Source organism: Rhagoletis pomonella, unplaced genomic scaffold, assembly GCF_013731165.1.
Source record: "Rhagoletis pomonella isolate Grant_MI unplaced genomic scaffold, Rhpom_1.0 Rhpom_scaffold_00005, whole genome shotgun sequence".
In the NCBI taxonomy this organism is placed as follows: Eukaryota; Metazoa; Arthropoda; class Insecta; order Diptera; family Tephritidae; genus Rhagoletis; species Rhagoletis pomonella.
In genome coordinates, this window is record NW_023458559.1 from 63595471 (window position 1) to 63605373 (window position 9903).

The 9903-nt window shown below is 33.2% G+C and overlaps 2 non-coding genes across 2 annotated transcripts; both read left to right on the forward strand.

Annotated features, from left to right (window-relative positions):
• Nucleotides 1-1316: 1316 nt before the first annotated feature.
• LOC118740253 lies at nucleotides 1317-1441 on the forward strand. Its single transcript, XR_004993100.1, has one exon. It is a non-coding gene; the product is annotated as a U5 spliceosomal RNA (small nuclear RNA).
• Nucleotides 1442-9410: 7969 nt separating this feature from the next.
• LOC118740265 lies at nucleotides 9411-9608 on the forward strand. Its single transcript, XR_004993112.1, has one exon. It is a non-coding gene; the product is annotated as a U2 spliceosomal RNA (small nuclear RNA).
• Nucleotides 9609-9903: the final 295 nt, after the last annotated feature.

Consider the following 9903-nt stretch of genomic DNA (forward strand, 5'->3'; position numbering starts at 1 on the left):
GCCCCCTTTTTCGTTATCCCCAGTTTTTTTGGAGGTGGTAGGGATCGATCTCATATAACCCCTCACCAAATTTCAGTGGTCTAACATAAATACTTCCAGAGATAAGGACAATGAAAAATTCCATTTGTATGGGAGGTGCCACGCCCCCTTTATATATCAAAATATTTTTTACCCTGTGACCATCCCTGGAAGATATCCAGTGCGTGTGTAAAATTTGGTTACGATCGGCTTATTCGTTTAGGAGCCAAGTGTGTCTATAGGTACATACATAATTTGAATTTTATATATATAGATTTGGCCGGAAACAATGTAATTTATGTTGTAATATGAACATGGTTTAAAAGTCTAATACATAATTTAATAAACACAATATATGTACAAAAATCGTCATTTCAAACTTTGCACAAATATTATAAAAATTCAGCAGGTTTTCCCAACAACAAACATTGAATTCAGAGTTTTTAAGGAGATTCCAAGTTTTCAATTTCATGCACTTTTTTCCATATAAAGTGTGTTCGAAAATTTTTTAATGGATGAAAATGTATGACACGGTCCAAAAAAAATATCAAAAATCATCGGGATATTGCAGAAACTTGCACTTTTATTTAACGGACTATAAAACTGCAAACTTAGAATCTTTCTAAAAATTCTGAATTAAAAGCTTGTTGCGAAAACTTACTTTTCGTACTGCGTATTTACAATAGAATTAAGCGGTTTGTAAATATTTCTCACGGTTCATATTTTAGTTTTTAGTGCATTTAATTTTCAATTTTTGTATGTTTTTAATCTATAATGTGGTATGTGATTTTTGTTATATAGTGGCCTTTTATTTTAAATTTATGTATTTTATTGTTGTGCCAAAATAGGATGAATTGTGCCAAAAGTGCCTCTGTGAATGCAAGTGCCAAAAATGGCACTATTGTGCCTACTTTTCCATCACTGATTCCAAGCAAAAAGGAAGCAAGGTAAAAGGATCACACCCTTAAATGAGGAACGTGACGTACATATGTAGCAGTTTTTGCAACTCAAAGGCTACTTGCGCGCGGAATATGTCCTTGATGATGCCTTTCGCTCTAACTTAAACAAACAGTGCTTTATCGCTGTTATGTTTTGTGGTAAGCATACTAGCTAAGGTAATTTTCTATGTATGTGAAATGTATCTTTTTTCTTGTGATGAGTATTGTCCTTGGGGTACTTATTAATTCTTCGGTCGTTCATTTCGTTTAAAGACTACAAATTTTCGGTTTTTGGCTTGTAGTTCTTCACCATCTTATATGATTTACTTCTCAAGTACTTTGACGTCGACGTTGCAAAAATCACCTTGACTTCTCTTCAGTTGTCGAATAAATCTTTCGCCTTTTACTAAAGATTTCCGTGGAGAGGAGTATTTTAATGGGTCTATAACCAATTTTTGATAATGGCTCGACTTTTCTGGTCGAGCCTGCAATGAATAAATTAAATTAAGATATAATTACAAAGGCTCATAAATTACTATGCGGTTTCAATACAAGCTATTTGAGCCATGCATTGATGAATTTAGAATATAGCTTGTTATATGACACTAAAAGTGCTTCAAAGTGATAGATGTATGATGATGTATGCTAAATAGTTATAAATTTTTTTCCCAAAATACCGAAATAATTTATTAAGAAGCAATAAATTAGCTTAGATCTTATTTCAAGAAATTTCATTAACCACCAAAAACCTAAAATACTCATGTATATTTGCGATCTCCACTTGTCACTGTCCTTATTTAAGTATTATACATTTGACAGTTCTACATCCCATTATTCATCTTCCATTGTCTTTCCTCATTATCTTCTGCTGCCAATGTCAAAAGGGAATATAACAGAGCCACTATTTGAGCTCCTGCTGTTTTCATCACCCCCTGCAGTTATTTCATTTGGCTCATTTGGTTAGCATTCCCATCATTTCGATTCTGTTTTTGTATACCCATCGTCCGATTCAATTCAATTTCGTATTCAATGCAATCACAAATTAATTTATTATTGCGGACAACCACCAGCAGTGTTCGCTGGTTTGTGGATAACAACAAGAACTATTCAACTAGCTTACAAAGTGCAAGTGATGCATCGAAATAAGTACACGTACATACACGGATCTGCTTAATTTGGGTTTGACATTTAAGAGGAACAAGAAGCAAGAAGCGCCAGTTGGAAGGCTCATCACTTTGCGCATGCGTGCCAACTATGTAAATGTGGCGCGCTCTAGTCAATATACCATTGCTTAGTTAGATTTGATTGTTATTTTGTTGTACAGCAGGTGGCCACTTTTGGACAATCATTTGACAAGACGAAGGTTTTGTTTGTTCAATTTAGTGAAGATAATTTATTGTTGGCTAATTTGCTCTAGTTTTAAAGTAGTAAAAGGCGATGGCTTATTATTTGATAGCGGCAAATTAGGAAGTAAAAGAGAATGTGTATATGTTATGTACATATCTATCAGTTTATGTAATTAACTGAGAATGAAGTTCATTAAAGGTGCTCATTTGTTCTGTCTTAGACGTTATTTTAACAGTCGAAACGTTTAAAGTGAAATGATGGCTAATTACTTAATATAGAGTAAATTGAGAATTTAACTTAAGAAGTCCTTTGTTTAAATTTTAAATTAATATACATTTTAGAGTTGGATAGTTCACGAACTAGTTCGTTCATTGAACTAATTCATTGAAAAGAACGAACGACCTAGCGCGAAATTTAAAAAGAACAATTTTTTCAGCCATGCTTCTATACCTGGGAATACCAGATGAACATTTAGCTTGGTAGGACAATTGAAACAAAAAAGGAGGACGCCTGAGGAGCAATATATTTTGATAAATACGTTTAAAATAAAAAATATGTATGTACATATGCACTAGTGGTCAGCTGACTAAGTTAAGTGAATTTTTTTCCAGTTTTGGCTGTTTTTATTTGCTTTAGTTAATGGTTATTATTTTTTCTACATAAGCCTAAGGCATTACACCGTGCGACAGTAAATTTGACACACATAAAAATGCATATATTTGCGAAACTATGGGTAAATTATAGTAAAATTGCAATTTACGACAACAATAAGCGTATCATGTAAAAGATAAAATTCTGTAGAGTTACAATAAAATAAATTTGTTGGCGCATAAGGACGAATGGGTATGGAAAATGTCCTTTAAAAATTGTGTCCCTAAATTGCCTTGAAAATTTGCAATATTTATTTTTGACACAGGACCTCATCATCGAATTTCGTCCTGCAAACTTTACTAACTTAAAAAGATAAAATTTATTAAAAGCGCATTTTCAATACCTATTCGTCCTTGCAAACAACAAAACTTTATTGTTTTTAAATGCTACAAAATTTTCTCTCTCATTTTATACTCATATTGTTATTCTACTTGCACTGATTTTTTAAAATAATTTTTGGAATTAATCATATCTTTAAAATTGCAAAGTCTAAATTGGAAATGGCAACCTTGCACACGACTTGTACGTGAAAGCCGAGTGGCTCCATTTGGCTCACGTGTGCACCAGCGTTGCCGCTGTGGTAATTTTTTACCAAAACTGGTAATTTTTTTCTTTTTAGAAGGAGTTTGGTAATTTGGTAATTTTTTTCTCAGTTTGGTAATTTTTTTAACGTAAATCTTTTCTGTTAAGTTTTTAATACTAGCTTATTACTTATAAATATTTATAACTTTGAACCTTCTGACAATTGCACAAAACAAAAAATTTGCTTATGTACTTACATATGTATGTATCTACACCTTAAGAGAGCCAAAAATTGAAAGAGCTCTTTAATGTAACAATTTGCCTTGACAACTCAGAACTTTTAGTATGAGTTTGCAATATAGCAGGAAACCACCCATTTTTCCCAATATGGCGGCTCGGTCACAGCCCCTACAGTCCCACAAATCTGGATTTTGGATAATTTTTACCTGCCGGAACTAATGGTGAAAGAAAATAATTTCACGGGACTAATTAAAAGTTTGCATTTAAATACGAATGTGACCCACTTATAAAATAGTAAAAGTAAATTTTATCTACCGTTTAACGATACATTTGCTAGTTTCATGTTTTGGTTTTAAGTTATGTAAAATAAATTATGTAAAAGACTGTATGTTACAGCCCATTTCCAGCAAACGCTTAACTACAGTTAAGAGTTTAGACATTTTTAACAAGAGGTGATCTGCAATGTTAATTTATTCGTTTCTGTTATTTTCCTTTCATTTGCTTGTACCTAATATGAGCAACTACCTCCTTCGAGTTGTAATCCGCTTCCAATAGGCATAAACTGCAGTAGAAATGCACTATTAAACATCTTTTAAATGTTTGTAAATCTCTGGGCGATTTTCTTGTTTTATGTTTTAGGGCCGATTGTTCAATGTCTGATTAGTACAAATCGGAGGTAGAAGCTCCGGTTAAATACATTGAACAACCGGCCATTAAAAATATTTGTGAATTGTTATAGTCGAAACACATTGAAAAGGACAACCACAGCTGTAAATTGTTCATCTTCGTTATCTAAACGCTCAGTCGATGGTGATATAAATTTTTTGAACGCGGCAGCGACATCATTCATTTTTATGAGTTTGTCATAAAAGAATGGGAAGAACTCATTTTTCGGTCGAAAAATATAAATAGATCTAAGCTGGCCTCAATACCAGACGTGGTGTATTATCTACATACGTCGAAAAATAATTTCCAATTTGTTTAGAATATTATGCTCATAAAAATTTGGTAATTTTTTTTCTGAGTTTGGTAATTTTTTTTTAGAGGTTTGGTAAAAAATTAAAAATCTTTGTGGCAACACTGGTGTGCACCACTGCTCTAGATACATACATTCCAGAGTAATAAACAAAAACATATTTTTGTTATCAAAGTAGCATAAACTTTTATCATGTTTTCACTTTTTAATATTCTTAAAGGTGCTGGCCCGATGCAGGCTTGCTTTGCTTGTTTCGCTGCGAGAAGTGTCAAAAATTATTTGGAATATACTAAAACGTATAAAAGCTGGCCAAATGGCAGCTTTTCTTCACTTGCTTTAAGCGCCTCAAAGTTTGAAATAGGCAAATGTTTTATTTGAAAGCATTTTGTAGGCTTTTGACAAAGAGGTATGTTCCTTTCAAAATACATAAATTCAAACAAAAATTTTGCTTACTTAATTTAAAAAAGTCACAGAAAATGCAGGTAATTCGAACTGAAATAAAAATTAGTCATTGTTTCCATATTTATATTTAACATATCGTTATCTTATAGTAAAAAGATGCAAAGCCCACTTTTACAAATTTTACACGAGAGGAAAAAACTTCTTATAGCTCTTTTCTTCAAGTAAATCGCTTTTTTAAGTCATAGTTTATTTTAGTAAATGTAGATATAGATATGTATGGTTCATTATTATCATTTAATAATGTATCATTATAGCATTAATTTAAAAATAAATCTGAAAGTTTCTGATACATTTTTTAGAGTTTTCTGGGTAATAATTATTAACGTTAAGGGAACAGACATTGACTTTTCAACCAGACAGCTGGTTACTTTGACAGCGTTCCAAGCGTTCCATTCGGCCAAGCAAGTTTTCAAAGTAAATCAAAGCAAATTGAAGTCAGCAAGGCGCGCAAAGCAAGCCTGCATTGGGCCAGCGCCTTAATAGTGGCGGCAAAAACATTTTATAGTGTCGCGACATATTTTTCTTTTTTTCTTTAAAGCTTATTAATTTTTTATAACAGCCCAGCTTATCGTCTAACGAAAACCATGTAAATCCCAATTTCAAACTTTTAGCAAAACTTAATAAAATTTGATAATTGCTTGACTTACCGCTCTGTTTTTTTGTAATGCATAAGCAGATGCAATATATCTTTTAAAGTAATATTTTTATATTAACAATATTATATGTAAATCGCATTGTTATTGTTATTGACTGAGTTATTAAAATACGCTTAAGGCCGGTCCACATAGAACTTTGGCGTTGGCTTTGGCGTTGGCGTTGATTAACAGCTGACAATGAACGCACACAATTATATGGACATGTCCACATATCAACGGCAACGCCAACGCCAAAGCTAACGCCCACAAAAAGATGGGCATCTCTCATCTTTTTGCGCGCGTTGTCAATCAGCTGTTGCAAATAAATAAAATTATGTGAAATATTTTTAATTTTTAATCAAATGTAGGCAAGAAATATCAAGTTTCATGCAATTATTGATATGAAATATTAATTTATCTGTCGTTAGTATTTAAATCTAGTGCTCAAAGCATTCGCTGCCAAGCGTTGATTGGAGCAAGCATGATACAAAAAAGAAGGTAGTTTCAATAAACAACTTTTTGATTAAAAAGCAGATTTTTGACAATTGCTCAATTGTGAAAAATTCGAAGTGGCGTTACCCAATTGTAAGTTTTTTGGTGTGGGAGATTTTTTATCCCAAATTTGGGGTTATAAATAAAATAGTTGTGTTAATATTTACCCTTTAAAAATAATTAATATCCTATCTTAAAAATGTTTAAATTTTACATTAAATTCGATAACAACTTGCCAAATCATTATCATGAACATATTTTAAAATTTTTTTAGTGTCCTCATGTTATCTGATTATTTCACAATGTAGTTTTCTATATCGGATACGATGATTCTGATATAATTCAGACACTGAAATTATACATTTCGATGTGTTATTTAATTCATATTGTCTTTGTCCATTTAACAGCAAATGGAATTTACTTTGGAACCCATGGGCCGTGAAATTTTTCCAGCAACACATATTGTTTTCACATGAAATTTTTACACACCCAAAAGTGAAGTATAAAATAAATAGATAAAAACAAATTTTCAATCAACCTGATTTGTGTAGTTCAGGGGCGCTTTGGTAAATGTTCTGGAGGCTGTTTTAATATATACTATCTTATTATATATTTCTTAGCTTTTCTACATTCTGAGAAGTTGAGAGAATGAAGTCTAATGTTCTTTTTTGGTCAACTATGACGTTTGATTTCATTTTTTGCAATCATTAGTTCATTTCCCTTGAGGAGTCACAATGCCCATACCGGCTATACCGATTTTTTTGAAATTTCGGACACAAATTTTCCAAGAATGGTTATAGGCTAAAACAAAACCGATATCTAAAGGGGGTGTGGAACCTCCCATACAAATCGAATTTTTCATAGTGCATATCTCTGAAAGTATTTAGGGTAGAGTCCTGGAACTTGGTATGTATATATGTCAATTTCAAGCTCATGGAAAAATATGGGTTTATTGGAAAATACAGCGTGCCACCGTAGAACTGGAATAGAGGTAAATGAAATCAATCCCCCCAAATCTATGAAAAATGGGGGTATATGAAAACGATCTCGTATCCGGCTACGAGAGCTAGCGGTATAAGCCATATAAACTAAAATTCTGGTCACGCAGAAAGAGATGAAGATGAGAGATGAGAAAAACGGGCGCGACACCTTCTGGAAAGTAACATGATCACAGGGTGTATCCCTAGAACTATGTTAAGCTAAACCTTGAGGGATGAAATTCTTGCCAATACCGACAGGCATAAGCTGAAGTCGCGTTGCAAGGTTTACGATCGGCTTGGGTAAGGTTTAATCACTTAACCCCCCTTTGTTTTCGCTGCTACTGAATTCTATAAAATGTCGGCTTTCACACAATTTAAAATGTACACGTGTTTTTAAAAATGCCATGAAAATTGTGTTGCTAGCTTCATGTTGCAAGCTTTTTCAAAGCGTGAACAGAATACTACTTTGCAGAGGAAATGTTATGGAATTTCACACTTATTTCACAGAAACAAATTTTATATGCACTTTAGCAGCTTTTTCACGTGAAACAGGAATTAAATACTATGCTTAAGAACAAAGATTTTTAAATCGACAAAAAATTAATAAGAAAATTTGAAGGATTTTAGATATTGGGTATGGTAGCACGAAATGTCACAATCTGCTTAATTGTCAGGTTGTTAATATGGCGACGAAAAAGTGACAATGGAACTACCTTGTTTTTTGTATCATGGGAGCAAGCATACTTTTAACGTGCGTTCTGTCAAACTAACGCCAAAGCCAAAGCCAACGCGAAAGTTCTATGTGGACCGGCCTTTATTGATCGTATAAAAAATAAAACACGGAGAAAAGAACTTAGGTAGCAATTTGTAAACAGCAGGCGAGAATTGCAGGCGAAAATGGAAAACAGCTGTATTCCTTATAACTGAGCGACTTAAGAAAGTAGTAGCTTAAAGCTGTGACAGACGGCAAAGCTTATGCATATAATCTGGCATACATATGCGCATATTAATTTTGACCTCACAGACGGCAGTTATGCGGATAAACGAGCCGCAAGGTCGTGGGTTAGAGTCCCACGGCCAATTAAATTTTAATTTTTTTTTATATTTTTTTTCATTCTTTTTTTTATAAGTTCTATATTTTTTTTACGTTGCTTTCAGTTAGTTGTTGTTGACTTTTTATTAAAATTCAACTCTAAAAATTTAAATTAACTGATAGTAAAATAAAAAAAGTGATATAAAATAAAGCAAATGAAAACAAAATAAAGTAACATTAAATATATAGATCAAATAAAATAAAAAAAATATAAAATAAATAAAAACAAAAAAAAATTTCGCAATCGCTCCAACCGAGGATCGAACCTGGCAGCTACAGGCTTGTATCCCGTAACTCTTACCACTCGGCTACTGCGGACGCGGAGCGCGCTTTGTTTGCTTACTTGTAGAAAAGACAACAGCTGACCAGTGTTGTCAACGAAAACTGCCCGGATCCGAGTTAATTCCCAAAAATTTCGTGCATTTGTTCGGCTGCTTATGCGCATATTAAAGAGGAAAATGCATGAGTCAAAGCAAATAAAGGCTGGTTATGCAAAAATCGAGCCCGTTTGTCTACCGTATTAAAGACAATCATAAACACAAAAAAAAAGTATAGAAAATATATTGCTTGACAGGTAAGAGTTACATTCGCCGCTTGGATGTTGAGTTGTGCGCTACGGAGGATGACTTAAAGGATGCATTGTGTGCTTAGGTAGCCTTGAGCAGCGAAAAATGGTTCGTTGTTAATGCCATTGTATGGAGAGGTTTGTATGTTTTCAACGCAAACTATTCTACCTCCTCTTTAAGAAAGGTTTTCAATGTCCTTACCTTCCTTTTTTGTTAGAAATTACTTCCCTTTTGTACACATTTTCTGACTGCTTCGTTGCTATTATCATTTATGGGTGAGATCTATTATACTTTAACACAAAATCGCACACAACTACAACTGCTCTTATCAAAGATTGTTTTCGTCCTTGATTCCTTTTTGCTAGAAATCACAGCCGTTTTTGCTTTCGTCTCCTTAAAAGGATTTTACATTATTATTTTAACGTTTGCAATTCTCAACCGGTTTGTATTCAATATCGTATAACTACTAACAAATTTGCTGGTTTAAGTTATCGCTTCTCGGCCTTATGGCTAAGATCAAAGTGTAGTATCTGTTCTTATCAGCTTAACATCTGATAGATCCTCCATCGGAGGACAACAAATGTTAAACTGATTTTTGGAATTAGACGGAGTGTTTTAGGAGCTTGCTCCACCTCTGTCACGGGTTGGCCCGGCATTGCAGTACAGCCGGGATTTTGGCCCAATTTAATGAATACATACAAAATAGTATAGTACTTGTTCGAAATCTAGTGAATATTTGTTGTCACAGTAGAAAAAAAGGAGATTCGAAATATATGGCAGCATTTTTATTATTTGAAAAACCAGTTGAATCTTATCAAATGGTAATTTTAATTAGGCTGGTATGATCGAAACCTGCAAAAATTTTGTTGTACTTAAGAATATTAAAAAGTGATAAAATGATAAAAGTTTATACTACTTCGATAACAAAAATATGTTTTTGTTTATTACTCTGGAATGCATGTATGTAGAGTATGTTTTACGAG